The sequence below is a fragment of the Ambystoma mexicanum genome, chromosome 12, assembly GCF_040938575.1.
Source record: "Ambystoma mexicanum isolate Mex_15411 chromosome 12, UKY_AmexF1_1, whole genome shotgun sequence".
NCBI lineage: Eukaryota > Metazoa > Chordata > Amphibia > Caudata > Ambystomatidae > Ambystoma > Ambystoma mexicanum.
The window spans coordinates 140,093,485-140,115,552 of record NC_090936.1 but is presented as its reverse complement, the minus strand read 5'-3'; the positions used below and the strand labels follow the sequence as shown (position 1 = coordinate 140,115,552).

The window sequence follows — 22,068 nt, the reverse complement described above, 5'->3', positions numbered from 1 at the left end:
CTGGCGCGTTCCGGGTACTTTTTCGTGTGAAAATGTAGCATTTGGGCAGCAATGGGTTAATGACAGAACATTGTTCAACATTGCCCATTTCCAAAACGTTCATGTGTGTTTGCATCATTTTCAGGTGAGTTTTGCTACCGTTTACCGTTCCGCCCTGTTCCCGGTTTTACACCGTTCCGCTTTAATGTATATTTGTGTGATGAAGTAGTCTATTGGTCAAATTTGAATAATGAAAATGGGTCAAATTTGAATAATGAAATTTGCGGTATACAACGTTGTTCTCTATGCCTGTATTTGTTGTATACCCTCTTCTGCGTGCTTTCCTCGAAGCACTTGTAGTAGTATAATCTTCGACGTGCGTCGCGCCTGGGTGTTTGTAGTATCCACTGCTCCTTCCCGCAGTGCTTCGTTGTCCTCCACCGCTCCAGCGGGGCTACTTCTGCGCGTCTCGCGGGCTGGCTGGGCACGCTCGCCACACTGACTCTGTCACACGTTTTGGGTTTAAGGAGTGCGGCGCCAGCCAATGGCACGCGAGGACCCGGGAGGTGTGTGCAAGCGCGACAACTCGCCGCCGTCACTTGGCCCAGCATCACTTCCGGTACCTGTCAGCTGGGCGCACCGACCGAGCTCACACAAACAAGGACGCGCGGGGTTAGTCAGCTTGCGCCGGCCGGGAGCTGCCTGCGCACCCCATGGGAGCTCCGCCGTGGGGCGCCTGAGGCCCCGCCGCACGGTAAACACCGATCATGAGTGCCGTTCTTCTCTTTCTGACTCGCATGTTACCTAATTTATGGGGCTCCCAAGCTGTCCCGTGTCTGCTTGTGTAGCTCTTCAGTCCTATTTTGTTAATTGCATTGTAGGGCTTCAGAACCGTATTTAAAAAATTAAAAAAAACATTGGGTGGGGGCGCACGTAGCTAAATGCTAATAATAAAACGGGCATCTTGATACGTTACGTGATAGATATCTAGAGAATGCAAATGCTGAGCTGTAATCAGTGCAGGGATCTCTGGCAGTACTAGCATGGCTATTTAATGCCGGGCTACGTGACACGGGGGAGAGCAGAGCCCTGTTTTTCCATGTTTTGTCTTGAAAAGCCTATACAATTCCTGACGTTGATGCTTTGGAATACTTGTACTTTTGTTTGCCCGGACGTGAAGGACTACTAGCCCCAAAATGCAGTTTGGAAGAACAGGATGAATGCACCCGCCTCACATGAAACAGTTTGTGAGCTGTTGAAAAGCCCCGAGGCTGTCCTGCCGTGGGTCATATGCTCAGCCCTTTCCCTGCGCGCGTGTGTTTGTGCATTAATCACGCATTTGCTGAGTAGCAGAAGCCGCAGCTCAGTGATTCAGTGGCAGGGCATTTGTGATCGCCTTATCCTATTACGGCAGCAGAATAACGTGCAACCTAGAACGTTGCTTGGTTCGCAAAATATTCCCACCACTGAAAAGGTGATTTACAATTCTGTTTCAGGAGTGCCTGGAAAACTGGGTCTCCAGCTGGTTCTGAATCTTGTTTGTTGGTCGTCTGTGCAGTGGTGCTGTGTTTGTGTGAAAGCAAGAAAAACTTGATTTGGGTTAGTTACTCTTCTGACCTGACCTGCAGACCCTTGAAAAACGTGTTTACGTTATCCTGTCTGTTTGCAGAACCTCCCCTTGCCGTCTCCACTCGCTGTTGCAGGATTGGCCTCCCCACCCCCACCCCAAACGCACACACTCCCTCCCCCATCAATTTGGTCTTGCATTCTGGCAGCCACTTTACAACAGAACAACGCAACCCTGCGCCTCACCCCAAAAATGCCACGAGACCAGTTCTATTTTTGAATGTGTATATCTGGGTCAGGCTACTCCACAAAATGCGTGCTTACACCCCCTCCGCCCCCACCAAACTGCCGTTTGGGTGGGTTGTAAACCAAAGAGTAAACTTTTTAAGCAGGGAAGCGGTTCACTGAAACTCCTTGGATAATATTACAGAGCGCAGAAGGCCGTTGTTGTGGGAGCAAAACGAGGTTCGTGGTGTCCAGTGGACTTGTGGATATAACATGGAGGCTACATTCCAATTATACCTCACTTGGTTTTTGCCAGCAGTCACCATTTACATTGATTTAAGTACTGTAATCCTACCCTCAACAAGCACTAATCTAATGTATGATGTAATCAACGTAACCAATTTCTGCAACTTGTGTAACTGATATCTATTCAAGCATCCAATGTAACCAACCTTCTTAAGCAAAATCGCTTAGATGCCGCTGGTTTAGGTGCCCTATACAAATGTCAAAATAAATAAATACACATTGTCTTGCTACCCTGAAGAATCTTTAGAACAGAAAGAGGAGCATTCGAACTGTACGTTTTCTTTATTGGGTATTTAGGGGCTTTAAGACCATTGCTTTTCGTATTCGGTTTTAAATATCATATCTTTTTTGGTAGGCTGGATAATTTTATATGCTCAATACATTTAAAATGTCTACATTTCATAGGAATGTGGCCGCTATAATTTGGCTTCGCGTAGTTTCTTTTCAAATGTGTATCTTTTGTGTTATTGGAGACAATTGTTGGGTGAAGACATTGATGTATCTCTGTGACTAATGAGCCTGCGTTACACTATTGTGAAGTATTCAGTGGGCTGCTGTCTTGCAACCAGTAGCGCTGCCTAATGTAAGAGTGCCTTTAGACTTGGATGGGCAGTCGTGAGAAAACGTTTCGTTCACCGGTTGTACCCGAAATTCACTTATGATGGCAGTCTTTATTTGACACTTAAACTAAAATAATCCCCAGCAATTTTATTTTAGTAGTTATATATGGCTTGTACTGGTACCAGTTGTAATCTGTGCTTTTTAAAAAGAAAGTCTTGTCGGCACGTGAGACAAAAAGCAAGGAAAAATGCTTCTGGTTAAAAGCATAGACATTCACCAAGTCAAAGCATTCAGAAAGGGTCAAAGCCAAAGGCTGGACTGGTGAGGTGGCTGAGGGCTGAGCTGGCAAGGACCATGGCTCTGGTTGAGCTGCAAGCCTGGAGCAAACGCTACAATCACGAGAACTAAACATAACAAAGCAGCATTCTTAAAATTCCAAGAAACTACACTATGCCAAAGGCATCAGAACAGCAGATATACTGCAGAAAAGAATGCTCAAAATCCAGGAGATGAGCAAACTGACATCTTGCAACAGTAAGCACAAAAATCAGGCCCAGCAGATAGGTGGGGAGGGAGGATGGAGAGAGTGGGGAAAGGGTGTCATATGTTCTTGGGGGTGTAGGTGGGGACGTGGGGAGGCCTTATTGCCTCCCCACAATCAATATGGGGCCACAGTGTGTTCTTGCCTGCTGTTCCAGTCACCTGATTGGCTGAGTTTCCTTCCCTGGCTGTAAATAGTGTGTTCTGCCTATGCGCGGTGTCCGAGGATACATAGTTTGAGGTTTCTTCTGTACCATAGTTTGAACATGCAGTGTTGAGTTATGTTGCAAAATGCAGGTTTTTATGAAGTTCTCCATGATGTAAGATCAAATCTTGTCTCGCGATGCATATTTTTGATGCATGCGATTTGTATAGTTTGGTTCAGATTAGGGACTTTTCTGACCTGTTTTCGCTTGCATTTCTGTTCCTCAAACAGGATAAAAATGCATTTTTTGGGTCGCATTTTACAGCTGCAGGCACCTCGAGGCCCTGTCCCTGTGAAAGGCGCTGGGAGCTTGCAGAACACTGTCGGGAGAGCGATTCTATTGAAAGTACTGCCCACAAAAATCTATCGAATGTTACAATTTGACCTATTTCGTCCAGTACTATTCGATCGATTTTTAATAAATACTGAACATGTGTTGCGGGGGTGTCACCCGCTCCCCATGTTCAGTATTTTTGGTATAGGGTGGTTGCAGAAGTGTTTTCCCCTTTTTTCCTCAAAATTGGAGGCAGGGATAGAAAAAAAAGAAAATAACAAAAAAGGGACCCTGCGGAGTCGGATCCGACCCGCGTTAGAGGAACTGATCTGGCCCCGCAGGGTTGCAGGGGAAGTTGCAGCAACCAAGCAGTTAAGTAGGGGAGGGGGTGGGGTGGTGGTGAAAGGTACATTTTGGGTTTTTTGGCTGAAGTGCAAATCAATTCGCAGCGAAATTGACTACGGTCAATTCCGCCGCAAATAATTACACTTCGGTCAAACAACCCAGAACACCATTCAAGGCAGCTGGTCAGCGCACAAATTGCGCTACAGCTCAAGCCTGTGGAAATGCGCCAGTCACCTTTGAGAATAAGGTGAACTGCTCATTTCCAAAAATGGGTTGTCTAAAAATAGCATATCCTCCGTTCTTTTTTTAAATGCCCCATTATTTGAGGAACTGGATCTAAATCTACATTAAAAAAAACAAAAAAAATGGTTACACTATGAGAGAGAGGGAGAGTGATGGGTGAGATGTGAAGTGATAGGCAAGAAAGCAGATGGAGAGCAGTGGGTCAGAGAAGGAAGCGCTCCACACGAGAGCAGAGGAAGCAGTGATGCGGTGGGCCAGAAATCTGAGAATGGGCAGAGGTACAGAAAGTAGAGGGAGCTTGTGGTCAGTGAGCCAGAAAGCAGAGAGGAAGTGGTTGGCCAGAAAGAGGAAGTGAGCTGCAGATTGGGAAAAAGGATGAGGGAAGAGTCTGATAGAATGGGAGAAGGGATGGAAGATGCAGAAGCAGCATAAAAGAATGAAGGACTGTATATTGCGGGAGGAATTGTAGAGTGTAAGGTGTGAGTTGGGAGTATGATTTGGAGTGTGACAGGGGCTGGGCAGTGCAAATTGTGACTTGACAGTGTGACATAGCACGTGAGTATTTGTATGACAGAGTGAGAGGTTAAGGAATGTAAGTTGTGATGGAGAGTTGGTGAGGTGTGTGTTGGTGAGAGAGGTGTGTGGGTGTTTGGGGGATTGGAGAACATAGATGGGGAATATTTTCAGCATTACAATTGATAATGATCAATTTAGTTAATACTATTAAATAGGCATGAACATGAAACCAGAAATGTAGCCAAATCAAACACTGTTCTGCCAAGCCAGAGACATCTGGGACTCTTCCCATTAAATGAATACAAAAGATACATAATAATGATACCCTGGCTCTCTTGTAGCCTTGCACTCTGCCTATTTCCTGCAATGTGGCAATCTTACACCCTCCAGTTAATACACAATGTCCCACAAAAATGCTGCAATAAATAAAGGTTTGTGCCGCAAAATTTGCCATTTCATGCCGCAAAATTTGCCATTTCATGCTGCAAAATCCTAGGTCTGCCCAGGGCCCTGGCCTGGTTGACTGGCCTCTGTAGCTCCAGGCGCAGCAGGTAGAAGTCGACATCAAGGCTCCCGGCTCCAAATGGCAGCATGGTGTTGGGGTGGGTGTGTTGTGCATGGGTGGGTCCTTTGTAGGCCTCTGATTTGCATTGGTTCCACCTGGGCCCTCATTGCTGTCTCCTCCCTGCTCCTGCTGGTGTAATGGTGTTGGGGAGGGTGTGTTGTGCATGGGTGGGGCCTCTGATTTGCATTGGTTCCACCTGGGCTGTTATTGCTGTGGCCTGTGTTCTGTTACCTCCAGCTTTTTGCTGGAGGTATTTTCGGTGGATTATCCGCCGCTTTTCTGACGCTAATAGCGCTTATGCCGGACTCGTGATTGATGTTTTAGTGCTAATGGTTCCTGGCGCTGTTATGGCCGGCGCTTGTACAGCCGACTGTCCTTGCGCCGGCTGTAATGGCGCCGGCGGTATTTGGAGTCGTGATCGTACGGACCCTTAAAATCGGCGCTAAGAGTGTTCCCGCCGATTTAAAGGGTTACCGCCCAAGTCATGATGAGGCCCTCTGGGTCCAAAGCTGGACTGGAGCAGTTGGGAGTCAATAATACCACCTCGCTGTTATTTTGCGTGCATGAACCAGGCTTCTTCTCATTGTGGAAATGGGTCAAACCAGATCCCGGTGGGGCGAGTTGTATAGATCTAAGCAGTGAGTCAGTTTGAAGTGGTGGCTCAGTTCAGTTTGAATGCAGTATTCCAGTTTGTAGGGCTCACCACGGTAGGTTAAAAAATCTGGCTGGTTGGAGACATTTTAACTGCTGATTGGGGTTGGTGAGTAATGCTTCAGTGGTTCGAGTCAAGATTCAGTGCAGGTTGGAAGCTGTGGTCCTTATGGTCTGCTATACTGTTCAACAAGGTAGCAGTTCAATGCCAGTTCAATGCCAAGCCAGTTTGAGTCATTGTTAACCACTGGTTCGGCTCAATGCGTAACACAATTCTTCCTGTTGGTTTGAGATGAGGTCTGGCGATGATTGGTTGATTTGAGCCGAACAGGTGACAGGCTCTGATTGGGACGATGCAGCATCAAGCTGGTTCAGAGAAGCAAGCAACAGCAGTTCAAGTCAAGAGTGCTCAAAGCGGCATCAGCGGTGCCCGTTAGACGGCATGGGTCCTTCTCCTCCAATGAGGTCTTTGGTACTGGTGTAGTTGGCAGAGAGGTTACGGTTTGCTCTAACAGCAGGTCACCTCCCATTGTGCCCTGGTAGTGGTCAGGGAGTAGAGCTTGCCTCTACATTGGGCACTCAATTTTCACCTGTGGTGGCAGACTATGGAGGTCAACTCTCCTATAAGAGGTCCAACTTAATTATTCCTTCTCCCTGGATGCTCCAAAAGTGAATCGGTTAAGGAGTGGCAGACCCATCGCTCCCCCTGCCTTTCTTAAAGGCAAAAGTTCAAGGGTGATTGAAGGAGGCTTGCTTTTGTCCAAGGTGTCCAGTCCCTGTCCTTGTGACAAGTGGTCTTTGTCATCTTCCATCATACTCAATGTGTTTTGTGCTAAAGGAAGTGGAGGGGGCCGGAAGGAAGAATACAGATAGGAACAAGGTGGTAGAACCTTTCCCCAACTGAGCTGAGCACACTCTGGCTACACTAACGTGTCCCCTACTCAGAACCCAGACCCAAAGCAGTAAAGGCCCTTTGGTATGCAGTACCCTGGTGTGGGACTAGTCCTTTTATATAGGGTGTACCCTTTGAGTCTTGTTTCCCAGTACAGCTAATCTGATGGCTTCCTGTGCTGGGGAGGGGTGTTAATATGACTTCATAAACAAATGAAGGTGAGGCACTCTCTTTCAGCCTCTTGTCCTGCTGGCTGGCAGGGACAGGCTGTCTGACTAGAATACATGTAACCCTTCTGCAGCTGGTCTTGGCTCACAGTGCTGACATGTGCATGGTTCAAATCTGTTGTGGCTTTTAATAATTATGTAAACCTTCCACGACCATATCACATGGGGTATTGATTATATTTGCCTCTTACCCAGCCACCATGAGGGGAAATTACATGATTGTATGGAATTTGGAACAGAGGTGTACGTTTAAATGCACCCTCTGCAGTGACTTGGCACTCGTGACCTCAAACCTGTTCTGCGGGCAACAATATATTAGACTACCCTTAAAATGGGGAGTTCATGTCAAAGTGCCATCCAATAGATCATTGGTCGGATTCAATCTAGCCTGGTCTGTGATTCATATATAACCACATAGATCCCTCCCCTTGTGCCAGCAATAAGCCAAGAAACAGGCCAGGGTACAGAAAGAATATATATTTATTAAATAATGGGTTCATTGAATATTTGCACCAAATGATTACACACACCACATTCTATGTGGCACAAAACATCAATTCAGTTTTTGTGGGATTTCACTTTTGGGTCCCGTGTACACAGAACACCGTACAAATAAACAGTTCAACCCTCCTGTCCCACAAATACCCCTGAATGTCAAAATTAAACAATACCTTGGAACACTGCAAGATCATGAGCATTAGCATTCCTTGATAAGGTTTAGATTTAAACAAGTGCAACCTTTTTCTATTTTCAAAAGCGATTTCACACATGCAGCGCTTTGTATGTTTAATTCCCTGCGCACTTGAAAATGCTAGCAGTTTTGAAAGCACGACAGACTTTTGATAATATTTTGGATTGCTAAAACCCATCTTTCTTCTTCACCCTGAAGCAATACCAAATCGCTCTTCTATCACTTTCTCACTCTCGGGAGAGAGTGTTTGTTATTCGATTAGGAGCTACACTTTGTTTAATTTAGCAAAGCACTAACACCCAGACCTTCAGTTAGACCCAGCACCCCACTGCTCAAATGCCAGATCTGAAGAATGGTGACCGTTAAGAATTTTGTTTTTTTTAAACAAGGACACCGCTCCCTTTAGGGAATTCCGGAGTTGACAAGGAAAATGGGTGTACCCAATTACATTTACAAACTATAGTGTTTATTGACACGGAGAGCGTTTTGTGAATTTCGAATGTTTACAAAATCACCCTGTGGTATTTGACTATAGGGGCAATTCATAGACTTATTTATCAAAATATGCTATGGATCTACTTCCATTGCAGGCGCCCCCCTCCGTAATTCCCAATTAACTAAGGGGAAGTTATTAAACAAATCCCCACACTGGGTTCGGTTGGACAAACTGCTTGCATTGGATTTCCGTGTTCAGCGCTCTGGAATGACCAGGACCCTCTCTTGGGGAAGCACAGGGATCTGGTCAGGTACTTCAATCATGGATGGCCACAAGAATTCATCCATCTATCTTGCTCTCCATGCATATATCCCAGCCTCTTTAGTCTTTCCCAATAGCTGTCTCCCAGGCAGTGTTACATTTGCAGCATTTTTCAATAATTGCGACCAGATTACTTCAGACAGCTATCCTGGTAAGGTTAAATCCTGCAACCCTATTTCATTCTCGCCAGATTGAACCCATAGATCTAGGGCCTCTTTAAAATGAGGTAGCAATACTTAGAGATGGATGGGGATGCAGATTTTACTAGTACATCTATAATCAAACGGACTCAGGAAGTCAGCAAAACATGGATCTGTTTTTATTTTCAATGATCTGAAAAGGGGAGTTACAACGGACATCAACAGACGGCTTGATTTCTCTCGATGCATTTCATAACTTTTATAGTCAAAACCCGTCATCAATGATGTCACAATACGTGGCAAAGTACGGGGATGTGTTGGGCTTACAGGGAACATCTAAGTATACGTTTCATACTAATAAGGATAGTGATTGGGTCTCTAACATCAGTTGGACAACTAAGCACTCCTCTAGTGCAAGTCATCTTCATAGTCATAAAATACACGACAATCTATTGGTTATACAAACTAAAGGTCTGTCTGGTACGTGGCCCTCTGCTATTGGTTGTCACCCTTGTATCCTTCTGGAATATTTCACACACCAGCAGCATGCAGGCTGGTACCTCGGGTGCCTGTGGGCTGGTCTTGACCATAGCTTCCCACCCAATAAGTCTGACATCCATCATCACTCTTGCGGTCTGCCATTCAATTAAGGCTTTCAACTTGGCATTGCAGAAGCTGCCTGTGCCAGAGAATAAAAGGGAAGTGTGGCATGGTTTTATCTTTTGGTTTCGTTCTAGCACGAACCAAAGTAGATTTCAATATAACGATGGACTGGAGACCATGTTTTCGAGCTCTTTGCTGCATTTAATATTATTAAATGTTGAACCCTTGACGCCTTCAGTGTTTTTTCTTTAAGCTTCAAACATAAGTTTGTTTCTTTCTCGCGTTCATGTAACTACTGGATGGACAACCAGGCTCGCGGTGGCCTCGACTCTTGGTGCTGGGCCAGCCAAGCCTTTCTTGAATTTCTCCTTCGCCATTAGCTATTTTCCAACTGGGCCACATGCTAGGAAAGATTTCATATGTGTATGTAATTTTCCCTCCATGTGTCAACCCCCAAACTTTTTGCTGCTGTTTAGACACCATTGACTGACTTTGCCAGAGAAGCACAGCCTTCATCTGCACTCCTCTGAGCTTTCGCTCACTTTTTATGGTGAAACTGACATGCCCTTAAGACAGTCAGTACTGGGAGACTTTGTTTCCCTTAGTCCTTTTCTCATGTTGCTTCTTTTGTGCAACATGTAACAAGTGTGCAATGTATCTTACCATACAGCACACTTGGGTCTATAGTAATTTCCAAAGGCCCTAGATACTCTTGCTGGACTTTTTATGAACTGTGCAGATGTGTCATGGACAGGACTGGTGGCAGCTATCCTTTTGCCTTTATTTTTAACCCTTTCCTGCCATGTTAACCGCGTTTGGCACAAATAGGTAGCCTGGCTCCTAAATGGCCATGCCACGAGGTTCTTTGTCCTGTCCTTTGGCCATCTTGCCCCTTCACCTTCCCCAGTTCGAGTTGACCCCGGGCCAGTCCTTATTTGATCATGCACTTTGCTGCTAATCCCAATGCTTTCGCAGGTCTCTCTCTCACTCTCACTCTCACTCTCTCTCACTCTCACTCTCACTCTCACTCTCACTCTCACTCTCTCTCACTCTCACTCTCTCAATACACATCCTGGGTGCCAGAGTCTGGAGTGTCCTGAATGACTGAGACCACCATGGAGTGAGTGTTTGTGAGCAGATCTCCCATTGGGCCCTCTTTGGATAAGGGGGAGGCTGGAAACACCACTACCAGGTCGATCTACTGAGTTCTCAATGAACAAAGGACAGGATCCAAGTATCCTGCAACTACGAAGCTGAGTCGAGGAACCACTGGTGACCCGCTGGAAGGTTTGGCACCCTGAGCCCGCTGTCGTCCCGTGGGACCCCTCTGCATCTGGTCGTCCTAGAAGGTCTGTGAAGAAGCTTTGACCCATTGGAATAGTGGCACCAACTATTCTTGGCACCTTCACCAAAACCTGCAAGTAAGCTTTCTCGGAAGTGTCCCTGGGCCAACCAGTGGGCTGACTAGCTTACACAGGACCTTTGCTCTGTCTCCGCCGTTGTTTCGAGGAGGCCCTCTAAACTTGGGATACTGCTAGCTATGTGTCCACGGTACCCTCACACTGAATTTCGTACACTTGCCATTCCCAGGTCTAAAGTGAGACGAGGACGCCCGGACCGGAGTAAACGCGGTAACCATGTTGCCCTGCTGCGGCAGCGTCCTTTGCAAGTCCGCTGCATTTGTGACCCTCTTCCCCCTAAAGCCTGCTGCAGTGAAACTGTGGCGATTCATCCACCCAGAGCAGAGAAATTGCCAGTGTGCCGTTTGGGAATCCTCGCTGGATCTCACGAACTAAAAGGTGCCGAGATGTCCTTTTTGCCGCATTCGAACCTGCAACCGAATTGGACTGACCTGCTGAATTTTGGGTCTCGTTGCATCAGGGACCGGTGAGTAATCGAAACCCCAACCGACGGCCCCTAGCACAAGAGCCCATTTTTACGCATTAGTGGCCCCTGGGGGCCCCTCTCCTGTTCACCGCTATTGCAAAATAGCGACTCCATCCCAAACTCTCGAACTGCCTCTGCCTTCAAGTGGAGGTCCTTCTTGAATAGTGAGAACTTATTCTTCATCGCCTTATCCACCTTCCCCGAGCTGCTAGAGACCCCTGAAGAGACCTTGTTTTGCCCATTGGAACAACCGCATGCGTTTGCATCACATGTACTATTGAGCCCAAGGCTCCCCTCTTCTTAGGGCTTGGACTGCCTCTTAGGTGAATAACTGATATTGAACTGGGCCTAAAAGATTAACTGCACTGCCTGTTTCCTTCCCATCTAGGTTGTCAACATATTTCGTGCAGTCACCCCTTTAGCCCCCCCCCCCGGTCTTGTGTGTGTATATATATTGTATTGAGAGGGATGTATTGGTTTACTTGGTGTTACTGTGATTCTTTGCTATGGTCTATGTTACAAAGGCCTTGTAATGTGTCTATATTTTTAATATAACACCTGTCTGGAGTAATTTGTAAGTGTCCTTACTCTGTGTGCTCATTGAGGTCCTTCAGTCACCCTCACCCCTCCTGAGACTGTCTTTACCGCCTGCAATAGCTACCCTGATTGGTCTGGCTTGTCCAGAGGTTACCCTGTTCCAAGAAACTAGGTTGGCCTTCTGAACCTCTGCCCCTCCTGGACAGAGTTCAGAAATCCTTCTTAACACCACACTAAAAATGCTTTCCAGTCACAGGGTTCAAGCCTTGCTAAAGTGCATCGTGGAACCTCCAGGTTCTATACATTCCTTTCCTATGTATATACATTGGTGCATCGCCTCAATCTATTCACTACGTAGCCAGCCTCAAGATCACTTTGTCTACTTGCGTTACTGTGTTTGTACAATTGTAAAATGACTGCATTTTCTTCAGCGTTTCTTTGCATGCGCATCTTCATTTCGAGCCTGAAATGTTGCTCATCTTTGACACCTCTTCAGATCTTACCGAATGTCTGTTCTTTTGTCTTTCATATCTTTTCTGGGGGCTTCAGTTCTGGTCCATATGACATCACCATTCTTCTTTCTCACTCATTTTCACACTTCTTCCACGACTTTATCCAAAAGGCCATTATATCGTTGTGAATGCATTTCTCGTGGATACTTTATTTCAAGAATTCTTTGCGGTACAGGCATCCTCACTGGTACTGCATGTGTGGTAATTTCCGGTTCCCAACATATAGGCAACATGGGGGCAGAGCTTTTAGTAGGGGCTTTGGCTCTTCCTCTACAGGATAATAATTAGGCAGTTCTCCCCTCTCTGGCTTGTGCAGCCACTTTTTAACCTCAACGCCACACCTCCGAAATAATGTAATCAGGCGGTGTTAACTTATTAGCCCTGACTTGTTATTGAACCACCCAGCTCCTCTCTTTGGATAGGCCCCTGGAGTTATACAGTTGAATTAAGGGATGCATCCACCCACCAGCATTTTCAATTGACACTTTTAAATTTGTCATCTTGACTTTTTTTATTTTACAAATAAACATAATGTATATATTTTTGATTTCCTCTAATACTTCTGCTTGTAATGAGCAAACTCCCGTCTCAGCAGGAGTTTGCATGTCCGACCTGAAGGTTTTTCACACTTTACTCATAAATAATAAAAGTCTGTATCACCGAACTTCATACCCAGTTACATGATTCCCGATGTTACTACCTCCTCAACTTTTGGTCTTGTGTCCTTTTCTGGGGCACTATAAATACATTTCAAGGCTTAGCCTATGACCCCAAGGTTGAATTTTGATGAATATGTGGCAACAACGCGGCCATGGGATAAGATTCAAAATTATACATTCCCATTTCTGTTAGTATCACAATTCCAAAGTTAATGGGCAAAACGTGATTCCTAATATAAACCTATGGCAACATAATTGCATACATCTGATTCTGACCATCAAACGGCACCCTAAGTTTCAGTTCTTGTTCAAGGTTTCATTTCCCGTCAGAGCATTTGCTCCAGTCTCTGCTGCTCCATTTTAGCCTGGTGTAAAGTAATCCGCCTTTCCTCTCCCAAGGTTAATGGATTATCTGTTGCTTATCTCGGAGAACAGACTCCAATAAAATTCCTTCCTGGTTACTTGAGCTTTCTGAATAGGAACTGAGCCCTTCTCAAAATATAGAAACTTAGCCATGCCTCTAGAAATAGACACTTACATTTTTGGAGGTGATTCTGTGTTGCAAATGCCATGCTTTCCATGTAGAATAAGCCTTTAACTTTTCTTGTCTTTATGCAAGCCCCAATCAGTATTTGGATTTCTCTTTATTTGAAACCGTATTATATGTGGCAGATGGAATTTCTTAAGAACAGTCTAGGTCGTAGACCTACTAACGCGTCAAATCAAACCACTTCCTTTTGGTTAACCATGATTATAAGATTGGAATACTTTGTAGTGTTTTTGCCTCAGCAAATGGGGGGGGTGTGTGTGGTTTATATGGCTTTAACTGGGAGGTGTGAAATAGTGGGTTGACTATAACAGAGAATGGGCAGGTATAGCAATGCAATCATTTCTGTGTACCAGAGATGTGCATGTATCAAGTCAATAACCAGACTTGGTCAACTGGAGCATATGAAGGACTAATGATGCTATATTTGTTGGCTTGTTCTATGTGCTTTTTGCATCTATGAATGACTTCTGTATCTTTTGAGCATTACCTGCATGGACCGTATCACGTCGACTGCAGCAGGACAGTTTCATGTCGCCCACAGCAGGGCTGGAGTGGAGACCAACAAATCCTCTGGTAGCATGTGTGGGTGAAGACCATAGCAAGCACATTGGAGAGAAGTTCTTGTGGGGGAGGCACTGTAATAGGCAAACTGTGCTGTTGGGAGAGGGGTGCACCAGGACAATTATTGCGGCAAGCAGCAATTCACCCTACCCAATTTGGCCATCCAATTTTTGTAGAGGATGGCTAGAAGACGACAAAATGTCACTTTGTAACAGGAAATTAAAACTAAGCCAGAACCTGGAGGAAATTTGAGACCCTCGATCAAGGACAAACGTATTAAGACCATGTAGGTGAAAAACAATAGGGAAGAGCTAATTCCCAGACAAGGTGCACTCGGAACCTCTTTACAGTGGCCACAATAGGCCATCTCAGTGAAGGAATCTACCAAGACAAGAATAGCAGATCTGAGACGTGTGCACATCAATGATCACATGTAGGCTTACTGTGTGCCATGCAGCCAGCAGCACCGCTAGCGGTTGTAAGAGGTCTACTGGATTTGAATGTGGTCTTGCACAGATGTCTCGGGTCACAACCTATCTTTCCACTGTTTAGTTTGGGATATTAAGTGTTGCTTGCAATACCTATTCCACTAGAGTACAGAGAGGGTCAAATGGCATAGGAGGACGGACACACAGCTTGTAGGTGTATGGTTATTTGCCCACTCGTTGACTGCCAATCGCATACTAATCTCTATGGTCTTTCCCACCCAGTTCCTGCCCAAAACGCCTCCTTGTCTCTTCTTTGAATTTGCATTAATCAAGCCTTGCTATCAGACATTGCAATTGAAGTGCATGCCAGTGTTTTCTTTTTCAAAGCAGTCTTTAGCAATTACGTAATTGGAGTTGTATACCTGCTTCTGATGTAATAAGTGTCTGTCTTCAGCCATTTGTTTTATAAGCAATATGAGTGTCCTTCACTGAATTTGTGTTAAAAAAACATTGGCTAAGCAAACAGTTTTGTCTTATGTATAAGTAGTAGGCATTTGCCAGGCACTGCTATATGGAAACATTTACATCATTATCCTCCACTCCAAACATTATTTCCCAAACTGCCAATGATGGCCTACAGGAGAGGGAAGAATCTTAGAGACAGACTAGTGAGAGCTGAAATAAAAATCATCCAGGCATGCAAAGGACGCTCACGAAAAGCATAAAGGGTATGGTATATACCTGTATCTACAGTACCACAACAATGTTATTAAAGTCAACCCAATCCAACATCCTCACAAGGGTCAGAAAATAGCTCTTAAAGATTTTGCCCCATGCAGCACTACAGGAGTGACCTAAGCTATAAAATATCCATGTGTACTCCTATATGTTAGACAAACTAGCAGGACAGCAAGAGAGAGATGGCTTGAGCACAAATCCAACATTCGCACACCGAGCCTGAAGTCACCAGTAGCGAGACATTTCAAGGAGAATAGGTACAATTTGGCACAGATTAGATTTATGATCCTAGAAGTTGTTTGAATATCATCTAGAGTAGGCAACAGAATGAAAAAACGCATGCAGAGAGAGATGCACTGGATCCACTTGTTGGATACAGTCCATTCTAAAGGAATGAATGAAGAGTTTAATCTACACTGTTTTGTAAGATGTAAATCTGTTTGTTATTAGTTGACACTCTCTTAACCAGAAAGAGTTAATTGGACTTTACTTTTCTAATACCAGTCGGCTTGGGCCCTTACCAAATCCTGGTTTCTTCTGATAGGAATAATGGTTGGGCTTAGTCTCAGGGTCCTACATTTTGTGCCCTATATGTAGATTTCCTTCACTAACCCCCTCATCCCGTTTTATGAGACATGTAGATGCTTTGGAATATACTGCTTTGAATTTTCAATTTGAGAATTGTTATCACGTCTATATTTTGTACATAGCTATGTTTGATTGTAATAGGAGAATTTGTTCAAACCTCAGCGGTGACTAATACAATATACCTGCATCTATTTGACTACTTGGCTGCTTTTACACCCTCTTGATTGCTTGATAGTCTCAACAATAATGTAGCTAGATATGTGAGCCTCTTTCTTTTATAATCATACACAATGCTTGTGGTATTTTATTTCTTTAGTGGGACTTTTGGTTCTCTGTAGATTTTTTTACTTTTATTGTATTTTCGTATTTCTTCAACACACTCCTCCTTGGCGGTTTTCCCTATTTTTTTTTTTTTTTTTTTGGTCCATAATTGTTTTATTTTAATTTTCTGAGGACTTTTTCTGAATACATGGTATGTGTTTATAGATCCCTTCTATATTTACATGGCTGAAGGTCTAGTGACTGTCTTCTCTAGTCTTTTTTTTTCTGTTTACTATTGGTTTCCATAACTACGAAGGCCTTTTTCCTCGGCCTCCTTTCTTGAGTCCTACTTTGTTTTTACTTATGTTTCCTTGGTTACCTCTGCTCTACCAGTCCCGTTTGCGTCTTCTGTGACAGCACTCTTCGCGAACCACGGTGTACAATCCACCGGTTAGATATAGTGTTCTTTTATGTGTTAAGACATTGGTATTTCATATTTGATTGTGTCAAATGTATGGATATGTCATTACAGCTCAACTGACGGTTTACCTTAAGTCAGCGACGATCGATATCTGAAACGACTTTAGACTCAGGTTGGAGTTTTACTGACACTTCGATTCGTCACTCGGTGGATTAGTACTAATTATCCCGGAGGCACTTTCTAGGATATTCTTCCGCTAGCTACCTCTAGATATGTTGGCTTTGTTTGTTAATGTTTTGTTATTTCCCTCTTTTCTCCAGTAGAACTCATGGGAGGCCACCGACTATCTCCTTGTGACCGAGTGGTTGCCTACTCGTTGCCTACTCGTTTCATTTGTGACCGAGTGGTTGCTCATGCATTTGTGAGGTATTCTTTTTGTTACCTTGATATCCTGACTCTTCTGGCATGTTTCACACCGTGTTCTTATTTAGACGTACCTTATTCATTTATTTGGGATCTGCATATACGGGCTACAGACACTTTTTCTTCAGATATATAGCACGTTTGTTAAGCGTTCTTGACTCTGCATGTTTAATTTATTTTGGCTTATGGGACACATACTAATACACTTATTCTTGAGAGGATATCATCATAATATTTGATTATTTAATTTGAACTCTTAGCAATTCATAGCATACGATTGGCATGTATATCACTTACCATCTTATGTTTTACATCATTAACACAGCATGTTTATATATGATTTAATCCTTTTTTTGTTTTTATTGGCATTTTGAATAATAAACATAAAATCCCCCCCCCTTCTTCCCATCGTGTATGGTACAAAAAAAGTCATTTATAACATTTCAAGCTATTGACAGAATTCTTAGTTTTTGTGGGTAGTAAACCCTGTTCCAGTCATTACTTAGCTTTGTCACCTTGTAAAGAGTAAGTGATCCATTTGAGTGCAAGCAGGTTCCATTCGCTGACATGTGGTGGATCCTCGATTTACATCTTTGAGCGATTACCAATAAAGCAGCAGGATCTAAGTGACCTAGGCTCCTGTAGATCAAATATTTGTGTCCTATGGGCATTTACTTATTAACAATATTTTGTCAGCCCCGGGCAGCTCCACCAAACATGTCCCCAGACCCCAATCTCCCCACATTCTCGACACCTGTCAGAAGGTCGGATTGACGGTTTCATTTTATGTACCCGAGCTGGTGTGTAGTACCATTGTGTTATGAGCTTGCACCAAAATCCGCGAACCTGCATAGAGCTGGTAATTTTGGGTGTTTCCTTCCACGACGTATGCCTTTCTTCTTCCGGTACCTCTGCCCCTAGTGTTTGGTGCCATCGATTGCATGTATCTCGGAGAGCTTTTAGGAATGATGTCGGCTATTATTTTATACACTTTTGAGATGAGCATTTTGTTTCCTGGATTAGATGTGACAAATTTCTCAAAAGCGGTTAGGTCTCTGATTGCAGCCTTATTTGAGGGAGCCAAAAGGCAGTGTCTAACCTGAAAGTATTGGAATCTGGCATATTATGAAAATCCCAGTTCTAGTTTGCATTGTGTAAAGGGTTTGGGATAATTTCCCTGGAACATGTCTCGCAATCCATTGCACCCTGCCCGTCTCAATTTAACAAATGCAAGCGGTTTGAAACATGGGGTAAACTGTGGATTGTAAAAAGGTTTGTAAGGGGAGGAGGGAAGGTCGTCAGTGCATGTTTTGGGGGCCGATCTTGGGCTGCCACAGCTTCTGTTGCCCGCCGAGTGCCATTTCCATCTGGACCCATCTTTTTCTCTGTGGTGTTCGCACATTAATCTTTCAAGACTCAGATTTGCATAGCTTGATAATATTTTAAGAAATTTGGCAAGCCCAGGCTGCCCCTGGCCCTTGAGGTCATCAATACACGCAGAGCTACCAGTGGGGGTTTATTCTTCCATATAAAAGTGGAGATCGCCCCATGCCATTTTCGGAAAAAGGAGGCAGGAAAGCGGATTGGTAGTGCCTGAAATATATCGAGCGCTTTAGGCAGTGTAACCATCTTTGAGTTGATTCTACCTAACCAAGACACCGACAGCAGGCCCCATCTTGACAGTTTTTTAATTTCTTTGAACAGAGGAGGATAGTTGACCTCATACAGCCCTGCCAGAGTTGGAGTTATGGTAACTCTCAGTAGTTTGACCACTTACACAGCCCACTCGAATTGTGTGTGTATATAATCGTAGGTGCTGCAGGTCATCATGCAGGAGGGATGAATTTAAGATTTTGGATTTGGATGTAGTTATTTGTAAACCGGCAGCCAACCCAAACTTTTCCAGTTCTTGTGCTACTGCTTGTAGTTAGTTCAAGGGATCTGAAGCTAGGACAAACGTATCATCAGCATATGCCATTTTATGTGAAATTCCAACAAAATCTATCCCCCGGACAGCGTCTGTTTTTCTGATCTTGGCCAGAAACGGTTCCAGATGTAGTGCGTATAGGGGCGGTGACAATGGACACCCTTGTTTGGTCCCACGCTGTAAAGCATTGGGAGGGATAAATGGCCATTTATGAGTAGCCTAGCACTGGTTTGTATATAGTCTGCCCATATTTTATCTATACGTTTTTCCACGAACCCCATCTGAGCCATAGTCTGAAAACAGAATGACCATTCAACCCGCTCAAAAGCTTTCTCTGCATCTAAGGATAAGAGGACCGCTGGGATCTTTTTCTTTTTGACCTTTTCTAATAATATACGATGCATTATCCTAATATCCTGCATCTGTTGTTGTTTTAAGAGGCCTGATTGGTCTGAGTGTATTATTGAGGGTAACAGATCCTCTATCCTGTTAGCTAAAACCTTGGTATACATTTTTGCGTCCATATTTATTCAGGCTATTGGTCGATATGACCCGCTCAAGCACAGGTTCTTGCCGGGCTTGGGGAAATAGTACTATTTTAGCTTCTTTCATTGTAGGGGATATACGACCGGTATCGATAAAGGAATTGTCTAAGTAAGTTAGTTTAGGGGCTATACGTTTTATAAAATAATGCAAGATACCCGTCAGGGCCAGGTGATTTGTTCATCGGGAGGCAAATGACCCTGAGAATTTCTTCTTGCGTTATGTCTGAGTCAAGTTGGTCCCTATCCGCTGTCGCTAATTAGGGAAAAGTGACTGCATCTAGGTATGCTCTTTAACACCTTGGATCAAGCACTTCTGACTGATGTAGATTAGAGTGAAATGCATGAGATTGTAAAATAATATGTGGAGTTTCAGTGATTATCTCACCCGATGGACGCTCGTTTGTATTGTATGAGATGCGGCTTTCTGCCGACACTGTCTAGCTAAGAGTTACTGTTGGCTTTTATGTAATATATAAGGTATAACAGGGTTTTTTTTTTGTGATATGTTTTTTTGAAAATTTGGTTTTATTGAAGTTTTACAATTATGACCTAGTTCAAAAAATAATGCAAACATTGGTATATATCAAAGTGAGGTCACAACCTCCCCCCCAACCCATGCCATGCTTTAATGGTCGATAACAACAACATGGTCCAGCACATCATCTGAAGATGCAATGCGAGCATAGGGTTGCTTCCGAAAGAAAGACGGTGCTCAAAAAACAAGGTCCAACATATAAGTCACATTTCCTGTAACAATCGATCTCTTCCCACTCCAAGGGGGTCGCCCCGAGTATTGTTCCCATCGAGAGGACCGTCTGAGCTGATTACTTATGCCTCAGGCTATTTTCCCATATTTATCAAAAAATGGCAGCCATAGGGCCTCGATGTTATATCTGGATTCATCAATCAGGTGGGTAAGATACTCCATATCATAGATTGCCCGTGTTTTCGCTTCCCCCTCCCCAGGAGGTCGGGGTAATTTCCATTTTTGGGCCCAGCAGCATCTAGCCGCGACTAGCATGACCTGCAACATATGGTCATGTTTCACCTTGGGGGGGGGGGGGCCCCCCCTCAACCTCAATGCCGAACAACACCAGCCAGGGGGACAGAGTTCTTACCATTCCGTCCACTCCTCTTATCCATGACAGGATCTCGCTCCAGTAGGTCTGTGCCACCTGGCACTTCCACCACATATGGACATAATCCCCCTTTTCAACGTGGCATTTTCAGCAGTTGGGGTCGTAACCTTTTCTCATTCTGGCTATCCTGTGGGGGGTAGTGCCATCTGTGTATCAACTTCAGGGCCTGGTGGCGGTTTTGGGGTGCAGTTGTGGAACGGTGTGCCTGCCTGCAAATCTTGGTCCATCTTTTTTCCGTTATGGGGGTGCCTAAGTCCTTCCCCCATTGTACTTGGGAAGATGGGGGGGGGGGGTCCGTGGAGTAGAGAACAACAAAAAGCTATAAAGCCGTGATATCACCCCCTTGGTACCTTTGTGTGTTATGAGGAATTTCTCAATCAGTTAGGTCCCGCCTGAGTGTGTCACCCCATCTGCTCTCGGTAAGGGCACCCTTAAGCTGTAGGTATCGAAAGGGGGAGAGGTTAGGGAGGCCCAGGGCATCCTTCAGGTCACCTAGAGATATAAACACCCCATCCACCCAAAGATGTCCGGCCCTACAAAGACCCACCTCGTACCATTGCTGGAAGGCTAGTGGTTCGTTGATCCCTTCCCAAAGTGGCGGAGCCCAGATGCAGCTCAAAGGTGAGGGCCACGTTGTGAGCCATCTTAGGTAATCCCCTTCTTTCCAAATAGACCACAGCACTCCCAACACTGGATGTTTTAGAACCCTTCTCGGAATAGATGTCTTGAGGACCCATAGCCACTCGTCCAATGTGACTGGCGAGAAGAGTGTGTTATCCAGTGTTACCCATTGTTTCTTTGGGCCAGTCGTCAGATGATCAACAAGGACGCGCAATTGTGACGCCCTATAGTAAGAGTTTAGATCTGGGAAATTAACTCCACCCTCATCCTTGGGTCTAGTTAGTGTCATAAGCAATCCGGACTTACCGGCCCATAGATAGCGGAGAAGGGCCCGCTTGATCTCTAGGAGAAATGAGTTCAGTATCTGGGTTGGCAGCATTTGAAACAGATATAAGAATTTGGAGAGCATTACCATTTTGATGGAGTTGAGGCGAGCCATCCATAATAGGCCGGATTTTGACCAGCGTCCCAGGTCGTGTTTGATTGACCGCCACAGGGGCAGGTAGTTTACCTTAAAGAGATCTTCTAGGTGTGATGGAATTTGGATCTCCAGGTGAGAGAGTCCCTCTGTTTGTTTACAAAATGGGAGGTTATCGATGTATTGTCCTTCGGTCTCGTTGAGCTGGCCTGCCGGGAAAGCCACTGATTTATCTACGTTGACCTGATAGCCTGTCAGGGAACCATACCGCTCCAGACTATTCAACACCTCTGGGACTGATTGGGATGGTTTAGAGAGGTACAGGAGGACATCGTCGGCAAACAGGGTTATTTTGTAGTCAGTCCCCCTATTTTGACACCCTGATCTGATCATTATTCCTGATTGCTCTGGCCCAGGGTTCCATCAACAGGGCGTATATGAGGGGAGACAGTGGGCATCCCTGTCTTGTGCCTCTCTCTAAAGGAAAGGACTCCGACTCTCCTCCATTGACCACCACTTTGGCGGAAGGACGGGAGTAAAGGGCCGTCGTCCATCCCCGCCACCTGG

At 44.8% G+C, this 22,068-nt stretch overlaps 1 protein-coding gene across 3 annotated transcripts in view; it reads left to right on the top strand.

Moving 5' to 3' along the window:
- Nucleotides 1-575: 575 nt before the first annotated feature.
- PPARA (peroxisome proliferator activated receptor alpha) overlaps nt 576-22,068 on the top strand; it is a 491,326-nt gene continuing 469,833 nt past the window's right edge. For 2 of the 3 annotated variants that reach the window (XM_069628182.1, XM_069628181.1), the window contains exon 1: nt 578-733. The gene's annotated coding sequence lies outside the window, so the exon portion shown is untranslated. Of the gene's footprint in view, nt 734-22,068 lie in introns of all 3 variants that reach the window. The other variant, XM_069628183.1, reaches the window with a different exon arrangement.